This window comes from Myxocyprinus asiaticus, chromosome 3 (genome assembly GCF_019703515.2).
Source record: "Myxocyprinus asiaticus isolate MX2 ecotype Aquarium Trade chromosome 3, UBuf_Myxa_2, whole genome shotgun sequence".
Lineage (NCBI taxonomy): Eukaryota > Metazoa > Chordata > Actinopteri > Cypriniformes > Catostomidae > Myxocyprinus > Myxocyprinus asiaticus.
Window position 1 is genome coordinate 11,155,001 of NC_059346.1, and position 21,796 is coordinate 11,176,796.

Sequence of the window (21,796 nt, forward strand, 5' to 3'; positions counted from 1 at the left end):
GTCTTGTGTAATATGCAGAAGTACTTCAGTAGAAAGCAGATACAGATCTCCCAAAGAGAGCTAGATGTTTTTCTCAGGTGGATAATATGTATACTCGCATTTCATCCAAAAAAAAAAAAAAAAAAACTTTTTTTAAATGGTTGGGGCCTAAGGAAATAATATTCACTCTACATGTGATCATACTCTAGCTACAGCATGCATTTAAGGAAGTTGCAAACATGTGGAATGTAAAGCAGATGTAGACAGATCTGGCACCCGTTCAAGTTCATTTTAAGTCACTGACACTGAAGCAACAAGTTATGCAATGCTGATTTTTTTAATGTAATATGATTGAGGAGAGCATTTATAATAAAACGATGTAGTACATGAAGCCTTAATTACAGATTACAATACATAAGACTCTGGAAAGAGAGAGAGAGAGAGAGATACACAAATAAATAGTTCCATTTAAAACAATTAGCCCCCAGCCCCCTTCCCCAGACAAAAATACAGAGTTGTTTTTTTGAACTGTACATCACCCCGGTGAACTTTCAAAATGGTTGCTGGACTCCAATTGTGCTTGGACCCCACACAAACAGACCTGCTGTAGTACAATAGAAGCTTTTAAAAAGCAATGCCTTTGGTCTAATTGCAAGATGGGTTATACACTATTGTTTGTACATCACTATGAAGCACATAGCAAAATCACTAACACTGAAAATAGCAAAGGCAGGCATATTTGCAAATGATATTGTATGCAAATATTACTTCTTTTCAGACACTAATCAGTTGGGGGAAAAGTTCGGTAGCAAACATATCATCCCAAGAGCCCTCTGAACAGAGGGGGGATGAAATGTTGCTGAAAGGGGAGGGAGACCTCTCATATCCAGAGTCACTGTATGCATCTGTCAGATGCAAAGCCTTCTCATAGCCACTAAAGGAAGAGGCATCGGAGAGGAAGTCGTCAACCCCGTTTGGATTGTGTTCCATCACAGGGATGACCACTTCCTCTGGTTCATTTTTGACGGACACAGTTTGGTCTTCCACCTCGATTTCTTCATCGGCTTCTGAGAGGTCAATGGAGTCATTGATCTCCTCACTTTTGACTTCAGAAATGCTCTCCTCACTCACCACCTCGGCAGGTTTGGTGTAAATGTGGTCAAAGTGGATCAGTTCATTAAGGGCCTCCAGCTTAACTGGTGTGGCCCCCAAAGCTGCAGATGGGGAGGCAGGTACTTGTTCTCCTTCACCCCCAACCAGCACAAGCTCCTGTGATTCCTGTGATTCTGGGAGACCTGACTTGAAGAAGAGCTCTGGGTCAAGGATGTCCAGAATACCAAGCAAGAGATCAGACTGCAGGAGAAAAGAAAATCAGTTGAGATTGTTGTTCCTACAGTACAAGTGATTTGGAAACATAATATGATGATATCTGCTTTAGATTTAACACTTAATCATTTTAAACCTCCAGAATCCACAATGCATCTGTCATTTGCCAAAACTCTAGTTTGAGAATTTGAACTATTCTTTTAATCAAGTTTGTTGGTTTCAGCCTTTTTTGTGAGGAAGTAGAGTTTGATTTCTCAATAGCTAATGTTTTGTGCACTTTGATATTCACCTCAGTGTCTGCAGGGCCAGGGCTGGGAGTATCCATGGTGAAGTCTTCAGATTTGGGGACTGCTGGGCCTGCACCTGCTGCGGAGGCACACGTAGCCTGAGTGCTGCTGACTCAGAAGACCCGGTCACCAAACCCAAATCATTCACTGCGGACTCCAGTACCTGAACCTAAAAAAGACCGAGAAGGATGGGGTGAAATTAGTGTGGAACAATAACAAGCTTCATTCTACAACACTATTTTTCCTATTCGGTTAGAAGAGATTAGGTTCAACAACTTGCGCACTTGACAATTTAATCTTGATCATTCCTATGCCCTCGCATTGGACAGTTTTTGATTAATTTTACTGCGTGTTGACTGTTGATGAGTATATGGCTTTCCTCATCCATTTATTCAACGATTCATGCTAACAGTACAAACAAATCGGTTTACCTTCTCTTTTGTTTCCAAAGTATCCAACCCCAGTCTCTGTCTCAATTCCTCATTCTCGCTCAGAAGATCACTCGTCTTCTCTCGCAACAGAATGTTCTCAACATGAAGTTTCTGATTCTGTGGAAAAAAGGTCACAACCATATCATCTGTACTGAACAGTGCAAGAAACTGAAACCTCGTTTCAAATGTTATATGGAAGTGAAAATAAAGCATAAAAGTTGGTTGAAGTACCTCGAGCTCCAACTCCAAAACTTGCTGCTCCAACTCGCCCATCTTGGCCTTTTTTCTGTCTCTTGCTGTCTGTGCAGCAACTCTGTTCTTCAGTTTCCTAGAAATAAACGCATAGCTATTTAGAAGCAATTTTAACAAAAACAAAAGGTAAGATCCATTTGGGATATATAGTAGGTAATACAAATACAAAGATTATTTGTTCCCTGCTGGAAAAAAACAAACAAAAAAAACAGATGGTTTAAGCAGATCTTACCAACTAAAAAGTGCCCGAAACCCATCTAAAACCAGCCAAAAGACCAGACTGAGAGAGACCATGCAACCATCTTAGACTGGTTTGAGCCCTGTTGATTTTTTTTTTCTCTCTCCCTCTACATTCTTTCCAATTACACAATTAATATTTATATATAAAATTAAATCATTTTATATTTTTAGCTGCCCGTTATGACGGTGTTGAGGAAACGGCGCATGCGCAGTCGCGCCCATGTCCCTGCCACGCAAGCAGTTGTGAATGTTGAATCAGAGGGGGAGGAACTGACCGGTAAAACCCACGCATCTTGGCTGGAATTCAAATGTTTCCATATGCAAGGGTTAAACCGGTTCGTTTCTAACGTTTGGTTTCGCTTAAGTGTTAGAAAACCTCTATATGAAAGTATGAACCACCCTGACGAAGTATTTAATTTTAAACTGGTTTAATAGTGATTGCTTGGATTAAAGGGCTGATGAAATTAAATCCCCAGTTGGTCTCACCTTCGAAGAGCTTTTTCCTCTGGGCTCAAATGTGTGAGTCTCTGTCTTTTTCGCAGTGGTGTTCCGGACATGTTGGAGTCGGAGTCTGAAGAGGGCTGCTGGTTCTGCAGCATGACAGATATGGACCGGCTGTATCCGCCCTGTGTCGCGCCGGTCGAAGCGCTCTGTTTCCCAGATATTAGGAGGACTTTGTGGGCACCTCCGGCGCCTGCTGAAACTACAACCATGTTGTATGCTTTTCTGTATTAGGATCTCTTGAAGACCCCTTTTGTGTTGTTTAGGGGTGGGAAAAATGTCCGGAAAAAATTGTCTTAATTCCCAGCTTTGCTTTCCCCTTTCGATCGCTGAAAATTGAAGGGGTGGAAACGCTTGCGTTCTTTTTCTACTGTCGTGGTGCGCCGCGATTGGCTGTCGGGCTCTTGACGTCACTGTACGTCAGCGTGATGAAAGTTTCGCACTGACACCGTGGCCCTTCATTCATCGGCTTCAAATTTTTTTTTTTTTTTTTTTTTTTTTTTTTTTTTTTAATGCTTTATTGATTCAATGCCACAAGAACAAGAGGTATTACATATCCACATAATCAAATTAACATTAGCTGCCAGAGAGAGAGAAAATAAATAAATAAATAAATAAATAAAGGAAGAAAATTACATAAATTTCAATGCTTTCAGAGCATTACATGTTTTCAGTGCTTTTTTGTTTTTGTTTGTTCCAAGAGATTTACATATAATTTAAAGTCATTTATAAAATGTGCAAAATTTGGTTTACACTGAGCCCACTTCTTTTTATGTATATGGAATTTTCCTAACAAAATAAACAAATGTATAATATGTTGTTCTTTACAATTCAAATTTTCTTTTTCTGTATAAAAAAGTACATCAAATATACACATTTCTATCATACACTCCATTTTTCTGTTAATATAAAATTCCAAATCCTTCCAAAATAATCTTGAGTAAAGACAATGAAAAAAAAGATGCAAAATAGTTTCTTTTTCTTGACCACAAAAATCACAGGAATACGAAATATTAAGCTTAAATCTTTTCAAAACATGCTTAGCAGGATAAATTCTATGAAGACACTTCCTTAACTTTGTTATTGATACAAAACTTATTTGGCAGTTTCCATGCTTTAACCCAAGAGATGTTACCGAATAAAGAAGATCAAAAAAATCTTGCTGCCGGTAAGGACACAGAACAAAGAGCATTCCTTATAATCTTATTGCTACACTGTTGTTTTAAAACATCAACATTTTCAATGAAAATATTTCCACAAAGATTAACCATGCTGATTTCTTCTGAGTTACAGTTTTTCAAAAGTAACATCACACTCTTTGGAACTGCGTCAAAAACAATAGCAAATTCTCTTGGTTTAACTGGTAATTGAAATTTCTGAAGAAATTCAGTATATGACAACAAGTAAGGCTTCAAATTTCCCTCACTCCTGTTTGTCAACAATTGAGATCACGAAAGGAGTCAAAGGGCAGAAAATTACTCGAGAAGCCAAATAAATCAATGAAAAATCCAATGTGGTGTTTTGAATTTGAATGCCTCTGAAACTAAATCAGCATGTCAATACTGATTACATTAAGCCTTGTTTAATCCACTCAATTCATTGGGAAACTACAGCAAATGACCAGGGACCCATAGAACCAAATGCAGTTTAAAAAAGTTTTTAATCCATTTCCCTGACTTTATTTTTTAAAGAAAGGGAATCCAGCAATACTTGTTGATGGAAGATGTGTTTTTATTTAAACCAAAATTAAGACATGTTGGCTCACATACCTTAATAGAAAACAAAGAAAAGCAAAAGAAAACAAAACAAAAACTTTATTATAGGAAAAATACAAATATAAGAAATGTATTTCATCAGCCAACGTGAATGTCACATTTAACTATTACATGTGATTGCATCAGAAAATCTCATTTTTTTAATCCTCTCAGTTTCATTAGAAAACAAGATGAAGTGGTCAAAATGCCCATTCAGCTATGTTTTAAATGCCTGTGCATTTGATCCCTGCTATTCTGAAGTAGGATACATTACCTGCTATTGTAACAGGCTCATTAGCAAACATTTAAGTTACTTGAGTGTAGCCCACCATTAAAGATGTAGATCTACAGTCATAAGGGCAGCTGAACGAAATAGAAATGTATGAAACTTTCATGTCCTCCTGAGAATGAGGTTGTAGGCAAAATGGGTTCCCCAGTTTGGATAGCAGACATTTGCATGAAACCTATCTAAATACTTTTACATAAAATCTGCATGCCATTAGGTTTGAACTGAAGTAACATGCTTTACCTCATGAAACAAAAAGAGAAAAGAACGACGCTATAAATATCATTAGTTCTAATAATGGAAACTTTGTAGTAAAGATTTCAGAAATTTAATCATTTTAGAATGCTAGACCAGAAATATCATGCTTCGATTGTTAGAGAATTTCTACGTTATAGCTATATGTATTGCATCCATCCATTAGTCTTTATTGAAGCAGCTAGAAAAACAAAACAAAATGTATTTATTTTATCTATCTATGTAGACTGAACATCTTTGTATTTTAAAGATGATATAGTCTGAATTTCTCAAATAAAATAGAATGGCCTAGACGTTGTGTGCTATTGCCATGTGCATCCTGTAACAGTGCAGGAATTGTGTAATAAAGGTGTAGCCAGAGTTTGCAAACTGTTAAATGTGTCTGTCACCTCAACTTCTCTGTAGGTCTGTGTGGAAACCAAACAGTGACTGTTTACTTCACACACTACTAGCCGTTCAATTAACATCGTAAATCATAGATGTGGAATACTGTGTCTTTTTAAGGAACATTTATAATGATTTGCTCAAAACCAAACAAAGGTTTGAAAAAGGTGGAATGTTTTAGTCCATCTAGTTAGATGTAAATAGTTGTAGAAAAGCCAAAAAAAAAAAAAAAAAAAAAAAAAATATATATATATATATATATATATATATATATATATATATATATATATATATATATATATATATATATATATATTTCTTCTTTTGAAATTTGCTGTTATAATGTTAAAGTATGCTAGAAAGGCCTTGTTACTTACTGAACATATTTCACTATTTTGTTGTAATGCTACATGTTAAAAAGACTTGACTTTGTAAATGGAACCTTAACTTAGGACTGAGTTACTTGTCATTTAGCAGATTCTTTGGCCCTTAAGCTGATTATAGTACACTAATCGTAGGGACAGTCATACTGGGGTTGAGTGCCCTACTCAAGGACACAATAGTGATAGGGCAGAACTGTACCTCTAAAGCTCCTCTTTGAGATTGAACCCTGCAGACTATATAACATATAGAGAAACATATTTTTCTGTTTATTTTGTAGTTCTTTTTCTGACTTTACCTGTAACATGTTGTCTTTATTTTATTTTTTTATTTAACCTTTATTTAACCAGGAAAGGCTCTTGAGATTACAAATCTCTTTGTCAAGAGTGTCCTGGCCATAATAGGCAGCACCAAGTCATTTCACAGGTACAAACAGACACCATAAAACAAATAAAAAGTCAGAAAATACAATCAAAAACCTAACAACACTAGTTAAAAACATTGACAGAACAAAGAATCAGCCTCAAAAGCTTTCATCAATGACTTAAAAACACTTAGTGGGACAAGTTTTTCTATTTTTAGGCTACCTTGTAAGGCATTCCAAGCCGATGGAGCAGAGTACATAAAAGCCCTTTTGCCACGATTAGTTCTAGAATTAGGGACAGTTAGTAAAATAAGGTCATGTGACCAAAGTGAATAACAGCTACTTTTAAAAATAATAAAAATGCACAAATAAGATGGGAGAAACCCCAGAATGGCTTTATAGATAAAAATATGCCAGTGACTGAGCCTAGAGAAGGCCAGCCAACCCTTTCATATAAAGTGCAATGATGAGTAACAGTTTTGCAGTTTATAATAAATCTCAATGCTCTGTGGTAAAGGGTGTCAACTGATTTCAAACACTGTGCAGAAATATTCATATATCAAATATCGGCATAGTCAAGCATAGGCAAAAAGGTGGCTAACACCAGCCTCCTTTTAGCCTCAAAAGAAAAACAAGCCTTATTTTTTAAATAAAATCCTAGTTTCAGCTTCAGTTTTTTTGTAAGTTGCTGAATATGGGGCTGAAAAGAATGACTATCATCAACTAAAATCCCAAGATATTTATATGAAGTGACAGAATCAATTGCCTCACCCTGAAAAGTAGTAATTGGTGGAAGCTTCTGGGGCCTTTTTTTCTGGGGTCTTGTCCTTTCAGAAAGTATAACATATAAACCAAGGCACATATTTGTCACATTATGTCATTTTTCTTCCATATAACCTGCAAAGACTCAAGGGGAAGTCCCTTAAATGTGCCTTGTTTATCTCTCCCAATGCAAATGCATTGGTATTATTTTTGATTTACTTCTTTTGAAAAAGGAACATGCCATGTTTGAGCAGAGCATATTTTTGGATGTGGAAAAAACACATTATGTGAGTTGGCAGACGAACAAGAGGATGATTAAACTTGCCACCAATTCCAGTTAAAAGTGATTTGTGACTGGAAAAAGTTGTGACATTCTATTACAAAATTTGCCAATGTTTACTGGGTTAAACTAACCATTTGGGGAAAAAAATACAATGTAGTGCCTCTGCAGTTAACATATTACCATTAATCAGCATTACAATTTATTCACCAAGGCACTTGGCTGTAGTTGAAGGCCAAAAAATACAACAGCACTCACAAAAAACTCTGAAATGCCCTTGGCAAATGCTAAAGGGATGCCTAGGAAGCTAAATTGAACAATCCCTGTGTCATTCATCTGTTTAAGTGCTATTCAACACTAGAATAAATGCATCACATTGGCACATGACAGAGCTTTTTTTATTTTTTAAACTTAAAAGTAACTGAAAGTGCATCTCAATGATGCTAAATTGTGCAAGATTTCATTGGCACATCTTCCCTATATGTAATGTGTACTGAATCAAAAGTGGGTAAATGGTCAAATGGAGAACAGAAGCAAATAGTAGTTAAAGTGGGGTTCCACGTTAAAATTTGGGATTCAAAATCTAATTTAAACCTGGAAGTAAACAGAAATGTGTTGGATTTTTGCACTATTTCTAATTCAATATTAAATAAGCACATTTGTGACATTGGATAATTTTTTTATACTAAAGATTAGATATCCTAGATTTCTTTGAAGCATACGGGATACTCTTTGGAACATTTTCAGTGACTGATAACACAGAACATCACATTTTGCACAAACTTGTAAATTCCATGCCAGCTTAAGTGCATGCTGTCATTAAAGCAAAAGAGGGACATATTTACACAAATACTGACATTCTGAAATTCATGTAAATTTTTCATTGTAACCTTTCACTCAAATTGTGATGCTGTGATACAGTAATTTGTAATAGAAAAAATTGGTTTAATTAGAAAAATGCATAGAAATAGAAATATTTCCACAAGTGGACCCAGTCTTTTGAAGCCCGCTGTTTGTCTACAACTGATGCTATCTTGTATGATCACTTGTTAGCTAGTTAAAGCTGCAGAATCAACATTGACACTCCAGTTAGGGTGGAAACGTCTGAGGCATTTTACCTTTTGTTGTGTAGTGCAATAAGGATAATGGGGCATTAAAGGGTCCACCCGTTAACACACAGAGAATCCAGCTGGTTTAGTCCCAAGCTTTAGTGTTTGCCCAACCCCAGATCACACTCTCCTGTGTATATGCACACCGCCTGTTGCTATCCCACTCATTTTAGTGTGAGAGAACGCTTGCAAACCTGGATTAATACTTTAGACTATGCACCCTATGACATTTATTTTACCTTAAAGGGATAGTTCACTCAAAAATGAAAATTCTGTCCTAATGTTTTACTCACCCTCATGTCGTTCCAAATCCATTTGATTTTTTTCTGTCCATGGAACACAAAAGGAGATATTAAGCAGAATGTTGAGGACTGACAACCTCAGTCCCCATTCATTGTGACTGAATTGAAAAAGGATGCAATTAAAGTGAATGGTGACTGAGGCTATCAGTCCCTAAAGGCCCCGATATACTTCTGGAGAAGTCCTTCTTTGTTCTTTACTAAGGGGTAAAAGAAGTTCGAAACAGCCGAGAAACGGTATACTGTTTGCGAATATTCAGACACCCGCCACACCACTGGGGGAGGCGTTTGGGAGGACAGTTAAATAAGAGGATGCTACTTGTAAAACCTTAACTAATGTGACATTAAAATGTGTTATCAATGACTTTATGCCTCACTCTATGAATAGAATTCACATGAGGTTAGCAAAAGAAGCTATTTTAACCACTCAATGATGATTTAAAGTAATATATATATATATATATATATATATATATATATATATATATATATATACAGTTGATAATCTGTAATTTGTCTTGTTTACATTCTGAATTCATGACCTTTATGAGCTAACATCATGGCCATAATATGCTCTGGTTACACTCTGTTATTGTAATTTATGATGACACTGATACTACTGCAAAGATGGGTGTATAAAAAAGATATAATGTGCAAAATACAGACAAAAGAATGATAATAAGAGAGGCATAACTTACTTTGGGCAGATGTGTGGTAATGCCTTTCGCTGCAGATGGCACATGAGTGGATGGGCACTTGAGAGTATTTGAGTAGATTTGATTCCTTTTTTAGACTAATTAAACAAAATAATAAAACACAACATGGTCTTGGAAAATGTCTATGCGAACGATCATACTGATCTACGTAAATTTACACCAGTTCGCTAATAAATCTGCACAGCGTTGCCCTCACAAAAATCGAGAGTTCATGGCAAATTGCTGCAAATTTTCCATTATTGCCAAAGGTTTGGTGCAGGGTCACCACTACCGCCACTAGAAGAGCTGCAAACTTCTGGCAAACATTAGCGGCGGACCACAAGCTCATTTACATGTGAAAATAATGAGTGGCAAATTTGTGGCAAGTTTGCGACTAGTTTGCCAGAACTCTAGATATTTTGTAAGGGTGTGTTCATGTCAAATGATCTAGACTGACTGAACAACATAACTGGAATTAGCTGTTGGCCTCAAAGTGGAGCGCCAGGTCAAACCTACTGATAATGTGGACTAATGGCAGTAAGAAGGTGTTTAGCAGCCTGTAAGAAGTTTTCCTAAAAGTTCGCCCATGGTAAGCTGTTACAAACCAGCCAAACAAACTCAAAAACACAGCCTTTTTAGTCAGGTTTTGTTCTAAATGCCATCACATTAGTTCGTTCTTTGATTTCGTATGAAGTATATCGGGCCTTAACATTCTGCCTAACATCTCCTTTTGTGTTCCATGGAATGAAAGAAAGTCTGGAACGGCATGAGGGTGAGTACATTTTTAGGTGAACTGTCTCTTAAATAAAAATCATATAAAAAGTTATAGTTACAAAAGCTATAACACTCCATAAGCATTACATTTTCAAAGGGTCACCCCCAATTGTTTTTTCTTTTTTTTCTTTTTGAGATGTTAACAATTATGTACACATTGCACATCACTAAAACAGAACCCATTATGATAGCACTCATTATGTTTAATATTAAGGGGAAAGGGGAATCTTTTTGAGCCATTTCTTTCTTCTGGGACTGTCAATTTAAAAGAGTATACATGTCTTATTGTTTAATACTTATACTTACTTATATCCTGAAATGAGTGTAAGTAACACAATCCTTGCACTCTTGCACATTTCATGTCTAAACATAGTCTCACTGAAGCAATAATTGTGTAACCAATTGAGAACCTCTTAGGAGACACTGTCATAGAAATTATCTCTAATCAAACGGTCTGGGGTAGCGGATGCCTTTTTTTCTGCTTTATCTGGACAAAAGATTATCAGCATTTGCATGTATTTTAAATACTAGCAACAGATGAATCTCTCAGAGGGCCCTTTAAAAGTTGTACTGATGACCATGAAACCTTTGTTTGGCCCGAGAAGGCCTTGTAGCCATTATTAAAAAGACCTTGTTATCTTGTAGAACCATACAATATGAAATATTTGGTGGGGTCTGGGGTCTTTAAATCCGTATAATTAGCTAACTTACAAATGCACTTCTAATGAAATAAAATTACAAAATGTGCACTATTTCAGAAGTCTTAGTAAATATTTTACCTGTAGAAAAAAGACAGATAGATGTAGGACATATTGAAAGGGTTGTCCTTTTACTAAAAATAGCTTCTTTTTTTATTTACTTTGATCTTAAGAAAATGCTTTTTGAGGCCAATCACTTGTAGTCAGTTTCAACAAACCTCTTATATTAATAAAAGGTTTAGTGATAATATTATGGATGCACCGATATATCCGCTGCTGATATTTATCAACCAGTTATTGACCAAATTAAAACTACTGGCATATCTATAATAAGCAGATATGAAAAACCGATGGTTTATTTATAAGTAATTAGTAACACACTTTGTGAAAAATTTGTGAATTCAAATGCACAAATCAAGATATAATCATAGCCACAATATGTACACTTCCTGGCCAAAAAAAAATAAATAATAAGTTGCCGTTTGGATTTAAATAAGCAGATACTTAAGAGCTTACATATAATTGGATCATTATTGTAGTGATTAATATGTTTCAGCTGGCAACAATCCTCGTGATGTCATAGTGACTTGTCTCAATCCGAGTGGCGGAGGATGAATCTCAGTTGCCTCCGTATCTGAGACCGTCAACCCGCGCATCTTATCACGTGGCTTGTTGAGCGCATTACCGCGGAGACATAGCGCATGTGAAGGCTTCACGCTATGCGCCGCAGCATCCACGCACAACTCACCACGGTCCCCACCGAGAGCGAACCACATTATAGCGACCACGAGGAGATTACCCCATGTGACTCTACCCTCCCTAGCAACCAGGCCAATTTGGTTGCTTAAGAGACCTGGCTGGAGTCACTCAGCATGCCCTGGGAATCAAACTCACGAACTACAGGGGTGGTAGTCAGCGTCTTTTCTCGCTGAGCTACCCAGGCCCCCAGCTTCTCATTTCTTAAATAACTACGTCGGAAGACGTATCCCGTGGTCGTGGATTTTTTTTTACTGTGCTTCAGAAGGGGCAAATTATTGGCCTACCTCAAGCAAAGAAAACATCTAAGGAGATTGCTGAAATCACTGGAATTGGGTTAAAAACAGTCAACGCAGATGACAAACCTTTGCAGATGAAATGTGGTGGTTACCTCCCCCCCATCCCCCCTGGAATCTATGCCCCTGGATCCACCCATCATGCATAGTGCCCACTGTACAAGCCTCTGGAGGCAGTGTTATGATCTGAGGTTGCTTCAGTTGGACAGGTCTAGGCTCAGCAACGTTATACGACAATAAAATGAATTCAGTTGACAACCTGAATGTACTGAATGACCAGGTTATCCCATCAATGGATTTTTTCTTTCCTGATGGCACGGGCATATTCCAGGATGACAATGCCAAGATTCATCGGGCTAAAATTGTGAAAGAGTGGTTCAGGGACCATGAGGAATCATTTTCACACATGAATTGGCCACCACAGAGCCCTGACCTTAACCTCATTGAAAGTCTTTGGGATGTGCTGGAGAAAACTTTACAGAGTGGTTCGACTCGCCCATCATCAATACAAGATCTCGGCCAAAAATGTATGCAACTCTGGATGGAAATAAATGTTGTGCCGTTGCATAAGGTTGTTGAAACAATGCCACGACGAATGGGCACCGTAATCAAAGCTAAAGGCGGTCCAACTAAATATTAGAGTATGCAACATTTTGGCACTCCTAAGAACATGTATTTAATTTTTATTCTGTCTCTTTCTCACATTAATGTGGATAAAACCTATAAAAAGATTACATGATGAGGGGAAACTATCTAAAACGCTTTGAAACCAGCAGACTTTGACTTCTGAGATATCGGTATGGTATTCATTAATGATGCAATATGGCTTTGTGCGATTACTAAACCTTAAAAGGCTGCATTTTAAACAGCAAAAACAAAAGTACAAAAAAGTTTTAGAAGTACAAAATAACCTTTTTTAATATAAAAAATCATGTTATCATATTTAGTGATTTTTTTGTATCTTTTTATCTGTCAAAATCACTGTGGCTCTTTTTAAAATTGTCATGTGTTCAACAGATCCAATGTTCAATGGAAATTATTTATTGTTAGAACAGAGAAAAATCTTTTGTACCTCTTTGTAAATTTTTTAAGCATTCCTAAGTAAAACAGTGATCTGATAACAAAATAAGTTAAGTCTGACAGCAAAATAAGTTGCGAAATATCAGTTTCGTTATCGTTATTGGCCTATAGTAGTATAGTTCATACTGGTGCATCCCAAGATAATAATTTTCTTAACTTACTGTAAATGGTTTGTTCCAACATAGCACTGAGCTGTAAATGCCATATGAGGGATCACTCTTTTCATAAACTCCTCGCAGTAGACAATCAAAAATGTATTTTGCACTGTTAAGAAAAAAAAAAAAAAAAAAAACATACATTGTTCCATTGTCACTGTATACTGATTGCAAAAAAAAAATACAATTATTTAATCTGAATTCACCATGCTTGTCATGGTCACCAATGTAGTTACATGCGTTTTGGTTGCATAATGGTGTATTTTCAGCATCTACCAGCAGGGGCTATCAACTGAAGCTGACCAGTCAAACCTTAACCCCCGGGTTTTTAGTGGTATTAAAATTATGGCATTTGTATTGGGCAAAATTTGTATTATGCCCTTGCATAAAAGATAAGTCATCAGTAATTTTGGTCTATTTTCTTGAAAGAGAAAGATTAAGGTAAATTTTAAAGGCATGTATCTGCTAGCATAAAGATAGTAACCCCTTTTACTGGTGTGGGCCTAGCTGTGGAGGACGTGAGATTTAAGAACATTCTAGCAGATAATTGATTATTATCATTATAATAATAATAATAATTAATTTTTCTTTATTTATCACACATTATACATTTTTGCACATATACGGTGAAATTCTTCTTTTTCACATATGAAAGAAGGATTTCACATTATGGAAGAAGGTGTCCCTTGATGCAAAATAATTAGTTGTGTAAATTGACCTAAATTTCACGAGTGGGATCTTGCTTATTGTCAGTGTGCCGTAATTGTTAGGTGTCTCTGCCAGTCTGTTGTTAGCAGGATAAGCTGTGCTTTGTTTATGGAAGAGCTGACAGTGCAGGGCCTTTGTTGTTCATCCATTGCGTCCCCCCATGTCCCTCCCCTTCACTCCGTCTGCCTGCAAAACCAACAACAATAACAACTACATCAGCCCCAACAACAACTCTCTCTTTCACCCACAGGCCTGCAAAAGCTCTCTGTTAGTGGGAGGGATGTGGATATGGTGTGAAATGTGTCATGGTTCAGATGTTAAAGGGATAGTTTACCCAAAAATGAAAATTCTCTCATCATTTACTCACCCTTATGCCATCCCAGATGTGTTTGACTTTCTTTCTTCAGCAGAACACAAATGAAGATTTTTAGAAGAATTTCTCAGCTCTGTAGGTACATACAATGCTAGTGAATGATGGCCAGAACTTTGAAGGTCCAAAAAGCATATAAAGTCAGCATAAAAGTAATTCATAAGATTCCAGTGGTTAAATCCATATCTTCAGAAGCAATATGATAGGTGTGGGTGAGAAACAGATCAATATGTAAGTCCTTTTTTTACTATCAATCTCCACTTTCACTTTCATATTCTTCTTTTGTTTTTGGCGATTTGCATTATTTGTGCATTTCGCCACCTACTGGGCAGAGAGTTGGATTTATAGTAAAAAAGGAATTAAATATTGATCTGTTTCTCACACACACCTATAACATTGCATATGAAGTTATGGGGCCAGTTGTTTTTTTTTATAACTATAATGGAAACAAGCATTTGACAGCTAATTTGTTTCAGGCAGTTGTGTATCATCTCTACTGAATAGGAGTCTATATGCTACAATCTAACACCTGAACGTCTCCATGGTTACATTTCCTACCTCCACACTTTAAATATGCATTCCTTTTGATGAAATTATTATTATTATTATTATTATTAGGAGTATAGTCTAATCTTTACTTGCCTGGCAGAGTTTTCTTCCATGTACTTGCATTAAAACCACTGTACATGGTGCAGGCTGTCCTCTTCTGGCTATTAACTGGCTTTGCTTTGACAGTGGTTGTGTAAGTACTCTCTGTTCCCCTGGTGCTTCACAGTTAGAGGTTATTTTTCCATTCTGAAGCAAGAGGCTCATGATGGGAAAAACAGATCACAACCCAGAGGTGAGAGGTACACTGGAACATCAATAAATGCAATGTACAGTTTTAAAGCAACTCCACCTAAGCATGTAATTATCATATTTAGAAACCAGATCATCACTAGAATCCATTCTTAAAAATATGGCTAAATGGTTTGGATAAATTTATGGTATTAAAAGAAGTTGCTTAAAGCCACATATTGGTCAAATAGATGTATTATGTATACTCTATATGTCAAAAATGGCCTAGTTCAATTGTCATTTGTACATAAAGAAATTAATAACATCTGATGGAGAATACAGAAACAGCACATTCGTTTTTGAGAAAAGTATAAAACTGTCCACTTTATTTAATGTTAATATATTTTGCAAGTATCTTGTCTGGTTTCTTGGTAGAAAACCATTTGCCCATCATTTTGTCTTGTCAAATTCATACATCACTGGTTTGTGGTTTGCCAGTTATCATAGTTGGCTAGTATTTGTACAGCAATATAAGCAATAATTACTAATTTTTAAATACATGCAGTGGGTAGAAAAACATAAAAATTAACTACGCAATCTCAGCAGATTTTGTCATTCACTTTTATCTATTTCAAAACCAAGACTAGACATACATGATTACTAACTTATTTTGCCCGAACATGACATGAAAAAAAACAAAACAATAAAACAAAAAGGCCTTAACAACTAATTTTGTACTACAAAGGTCCCAATGTTTTTTTTTTTTTTTTTTTCATTAAAATTTTGTGTGATTTATGAGCTTGTCACTTTGATGACAAAGTGTCCGGAGAGGCTTCAGTGAAACGAGTGAGCTGTTTTATTGTTTTAACTTGTTCTCTAGAGGGGATCCTGGTCAGGGCTGTTAAAACAATGAGGTTCAAATTTAAAATATACAAAATGCAGGGATGTACTTGCTAAGACATCATGTGGTAAAGAACTTTCCCTTTGCTCTGTGTTGATGAGTGTGGGACGTTAAGTGAACGAGGTGTTGGAATAAATTAAAAGAAGCAGGCCTCATAATCATGTCAGCCATATTGTCTCATACTGTTGTCAATATTAATTGCAAGTCAAATACTGTAGGCTAACAGAGGTACAATATAAAACAGAGCCTATTATCTGAAATACTGACAATGTAAAACATGTTTCTGGTTTAATGCAAGTTACACTTAATCAACAACATTTGTGGCACAATGGTGATTACCAGAAAGAAAGAAAAAACTTGCCCCTCGTTTATTAAAATAAAAAAGTGGTTACAGTAAGACAATGGAAGTGAATGGAAAGTGAATATAAAGTTATATCCAATACCAGGATTACAGGGTTTTGTTGTCATGACAACAAAGTTATAATACTGGATATAACTATAACTGTTTTCCAGGGACAGTCCCGGTTTTTGACGGTCTGTCCCTGACTGGAGCTGTCCCCGGAAATGTCCCCGTTTTTATTGCGCAATCAAAACAGTCCTCTAAGTGAAAATACATGGCAAGAAAGCCTCTACTGAGGCCTACTGGCAATAAGGTTAATTGTGTGCTGTTTATTTTGACCAACAGAGGGGGCTGCTCGCTATCCACCTTTTTCCTACATCCCATGCTTAGCGCGAAATGTGGGCGTTACTTCCGTTGTCAAGTAAACACAGCTGTTGTTGCCGTTCTTCCATTCATTCTTCCATTGCTTTGTTGGGATTTTGAGGAGAGCGTGTATGATTTCATGAGGACATACATCAATCACTATATCAGTGTGTACTGAATGATAATAAACTGCAAAAAAAATTAATAAATCATAAAGACAAAGAAAGCACGAACAAAAATGGTGTGCTGTTTCTCCCAGATGCAGTTGAGATTTAACCTAAGCACAAACGCAACATTTCGAGCAAAATTTTTGTTTGTTTTAGTGGAGTACCTGTGTCAGTTCAGTTTAAGATGTGTGCACTTGTCATCTTGTCACGCTGCATGTTCCAATCAGACAGACACACTGATGAAGAGCCATGAGGTGCTCATCCATGGGTATGCAATTTCTTTTTCAGTTTTGGTTGTTTCCTTTTAAATCCGCACTTAAGTTTAAACTTTTGTTTGGTGGGTGATTGACTGGGACAGCGCATCAAGATGGCGTTTTAAACCTCAAATTCGATTTGGTTTTTGACTACCTCTGTATTCTTTTTTACCCTCCGTTTACAATTATATTTAGCGCTGACCATTAAGTCCCCAGTAAGACCCCCAGGAAAAAGGTGGATAGCAGCTTTAAGTCATTTGTCTTCCTTTACTGATTACTTGTTCGTGCCAGTTTTGCCATTAAGAATAGGACCAGGATGTAAACGTTTGCTGGGTAAACTTCAACAGCGGTGAATGGGAGTGAATGGGAGATCACAGCACATATTATTTTCATTTACCCATTTGCTCAAAGACCAAAAGAAAAAATCCAATATTACTTTTGAAAGACTTTCCAGAAGAGTTAAAAAACAGAGAGCGGTGGATTAAGCAAGTCAGATGGGAGAAGATGCCAAATTTACTGACAATCTCTCATCAGCTGTAATCGAAACCCCCTCGCAGCTGTGGTAATTCGTTTTTTAAAACTAATTCCAGGGTAATATAACACAAAATATAATGTTATAAACTTACACTCAATATTTTAAAAATGTATAATATAAAAAAAAAAATCGAAAGATTTATGCTAATAATTAAGGTGGAAACACATCACAGTCTGTGAAAAAGTTCTATTGAAAAGAAACATCGTCATCGTTAACAGCTACGAGGTGAGGTACATATGTTATAAAGAAGTTATATTGTTACGCATTATATAAAATAAGAATACAACATTAATAACATGGAAAAATAAATGAAATGTATAATAAAGTATCTGCAGAGAACAACAATAAATTTAAGTAATCACATTACAGCATAGATTACATTGCACCTTGCTGGGAAACAAGTTGAAAAGAAGCATCATAACGCATAAGAGTTGATCAAGAAAAACAGGTCCATATGAGATAACTGATAGAAACAGTTAGGTGAAATATTGTAATAATAATAATAAAATATTTTGTATTATTATTATTATTTTATTTATTTATTTTATCCCCTTTTCTCCCAATTTGGAATGCCCAATTCCCACTACTAAGTAGGTCCTCGTGGTGGCGCAGTTACTCACCTTAATCCAGGTGGTGGAGGACGAGTCTTAGTTGCCTCCGCTTCCGAGACCGTCAATCAACTTATCACGTGGCTCGTCGTGCATGACACCACAGAGACTCTGCATGTGGAGGCTCATGCTACTCTCCGCGATCTACGCACAACTTACCACGCGCCCCATTGAGAGCGAGAACCACTAATCGTGACCACGAGGAGTTTACCCCATGTGACTCTAACCTCCCTAGCAACCGGGCCAATTTGGTTGCTTAGGAGACCTGGCTGGAGTCACTCAGCACACCCTGGATTCAAACTCACGACTCCAGGGGTGGTAGTCAGCGTCAATACTCGCTGAGCTAACCAGGCACTATTATTATTATTATTATTATTATAATTATTATATAATATTGAATATCTTTGTGTCATGACTACAAAGTGGAAAAAATCCCCAACAATATGAGGCGTTTGGGGGCAATCCCCCCTTCAGAAATGAATTTCAGGCACTGATATTGTCCATAGTGTAAGTGTTTCATATGATTTCAGTTGTAATGCTGAGAGAGATGGTAGTCAAATGAGCTCATTTCTTTTGAAATTTCTCTGCTAGTTTGCCAGCAAGCAAATTAGTAGCCTACTGTCTTACTTTTAGGAAAGTGCCAGGTAAAGGTGAAGGAAAAGAGGAGAAGAGAAGGAATTTTAGAAGAGAGTAAGAAGAGTGATGTAAAGAGTGTGACAAAGGCCAGGTGTCCCTGTGCTGTGGAGTCAGCTGCAATAGTTCCTTTATTCAACCATTGTTTATATGTGTTTGTTAAATTTAACAAACTTTTATACCACAGTGTCATCTGCTGTATACAGTGCAGAAAAGACTGAACTCATGTAACAGAAGATAATTTAAAACGATCAACTTTACCTGTGTATCGGAATTTCACTGAGACATATTCAGCAGAGTATGATATACTGTACCATAGTTCATCACATTCAGGGTTGGGAGGGTTACTTTTGAAATGTATTCCACTACAGATTACAGAATACATGCTGTAAAATGTAATTTGTAATGTATTCCGTTAGATTACTCAAGGTCAGTAACGTATTCTAAATACTTTGGATTACTTCTTCAGCACTGGTAGATTTTTTCACTTGTTTTGAATATTAAAAACTCTGAAAGTACAGTAAGACAAAATACACGTTAAAAATACATTCTCTGAAAAACCTAAATATCTTATGCAGTGTTGTTTCTAAAACAAGATAAATCAAACTGATCTTGTTTTAAGGATTTTTAAATATTTTTACAGGAAAATACAAAAATTATCATCAAGAATAAGATTTTTGTCCTAATATCAAAGGTCTTACTAGAAAAAAGAAATTATGATCCAACGTGAATTTTCTTGATAAAAAATATGATCGTGCCTGGTAACGTGCATGTAAAATGGCTAGAAATAGCATTTTAGCTTAGCATAAAGCTGACAATTTACACAAGATTTATTTATATTTCTTCTGCTCCAAACTTCAAACTTACTTCTCTGTCTGCTCGTATGAATGTAACACATCATAAGAAAGTGTTTTACCACTGTTCAAATGCACTTTGGATCGTATCATTTACAGGTGCATCTCAATAAATTAGAATGTCGTGGAAAAGTTCATTTATTTCAGTAATTCAACTCAAATTGTGAAACTCATGTATTAAATAAATTCAATGCACACAGACTGAAGTAGTTTAAGTCTTTGGTTCTTTTAATTGTGATGATTTTGGCTCACATTTAACAAAAACCCACCAATTCACCATCTCAAAAAATTAGAATACATCATAAGACCAATAAAAAAAACATTTTTAGTGAATTGTTGGCCTTCTGGAAAGTATGTTCATTTACTGTATATGTACTCAATACTTGGTAGGGGCTCCTTTTGCTTTAATTACTGCCTCAATTCGGCGTGGCATGGAGGTGATCAGTTTGTGGCACTGCTGAGGTGGCATGGAAGCCCAGGTTTCTTTGACAGTGGCCTTCAGCTCATCTGCACTTTTTGGTCTCTTGTTTCTCATTTCCCTCTTGACAATACCCCATAGATTCTCTATGGGGTTCAGGTCTGGTGAGTTTGCTGGCCAGTCAAGCACACCAACACCATGGTCATTTAACCAACTTTTGGTGCTTTTGGCAGTGTGGGCAGGTGCCAAATCCTGCTGGAAAATGAAATCAGCATCTTTAAAAAGCTGGTCAGCAGAAGGAAGCATGAAGTGCTCCAAAATTTCTTGGTAAACGGGTGCAGTGACTTTGGTTTTCAAAAAACACAATGGACCTACACCAGCAGATGACATTGCATCCCAAATCATCACAGACTGTGAAAACTTAACACTGGACTTCAAGCAACTTGGGCTATGAGCTTCTCCACCCTTCCTCCAGACTCTAGGACCTTGGTTTCCAAATGAAATACAAAACTTGCTCTCACCTGAAGAGAGGACTTTGGACCACTGGGCAACAGTCCAGTTCTTCTTCTTCTTAGCCCAGGTAAGACGCCTCTGATGTTGTCTGTGGTTCAGGAGTGGCTTAACAAGAGGAATACGACAGCTGTAGCCAAATTCCTTGACACGTCTGTGTGTGGTGGCTCTTGATGCCTTGACCCCAGCCTCAGTCCATTCCTTGTGAAGTTCACCCAAATTCTTGAATCGATTTTGCTTGACAATTCTCATAAGGCTGCGATTCTCTCGGTTGGTTGTGCATCTTTTTCTTCCACACTTTTTCCTTCCACTCAACTTTCTGTTAACATGCTTGGATACAGCACTCTGTGAACAGCCAGCTTATTTGGCAATGAATGTTTGTGGCTTACCCTCCTTGTGAAGGGTGTCAATGATTGTCTTCTGGACAACTGTCAGATCAGCAGTCTTCCTCATGATTGTGTAGCCTAGTGAACCAAACTGAGAGACCATTTTGAAGGCTCAGGAAACCTTTGCAGGTGTTTTGAGTTGATTAGCTGATTGGCATGTCACCATATTCTAATTTTTTGAGATAGTGAATTGGTGGGTTTTTGTTAAATGTGAGCCAAAATCATCACAATTAAAAGAACCAAAGACTTAAACTACTTCAGTCTGTGTGCACTGAATTTATTTAATACACGAGTTTCACAATTTGAGTTGAATTACTGAAATAAATGAACTTTTCCACGACATTCTAATTTATTGAGATGCACCTGTATATGGATAAATGTTTTCCATCTGAAAGGACTAAATATTAAATGGAACAAATGACAATAAAATGCAAAGTAATCTCTTCAGTAATCAAAAAACTTTTTGAATGTACTGTATTCTAATTACCAATGGTTTAAATTGTAAATGTAGTGGAATACAGTTACTTATATTTCATATTTTAAATATGTAATCCCATTACATGTATTTCATTACTCCCCAACACTGATAACATTACTATATTCACCATAGTCAAAATACTTAACATCC

At 36.6% G+C, this 21,796-nt stretch overlaps 1 pseudogene; it reads right to left on the reverse strand.

Moving 5' to 3' along the window:
- Positions 1 to 297: 297 nt before the first annotated feature.
- On the reverse strand, positions 298 to 3,372 carry LOC127425427 (uncharacterized; annotated as a pseudogene).
- Positions 3,373 to 21,796: the final 18,424 nt, after the last annotated feature.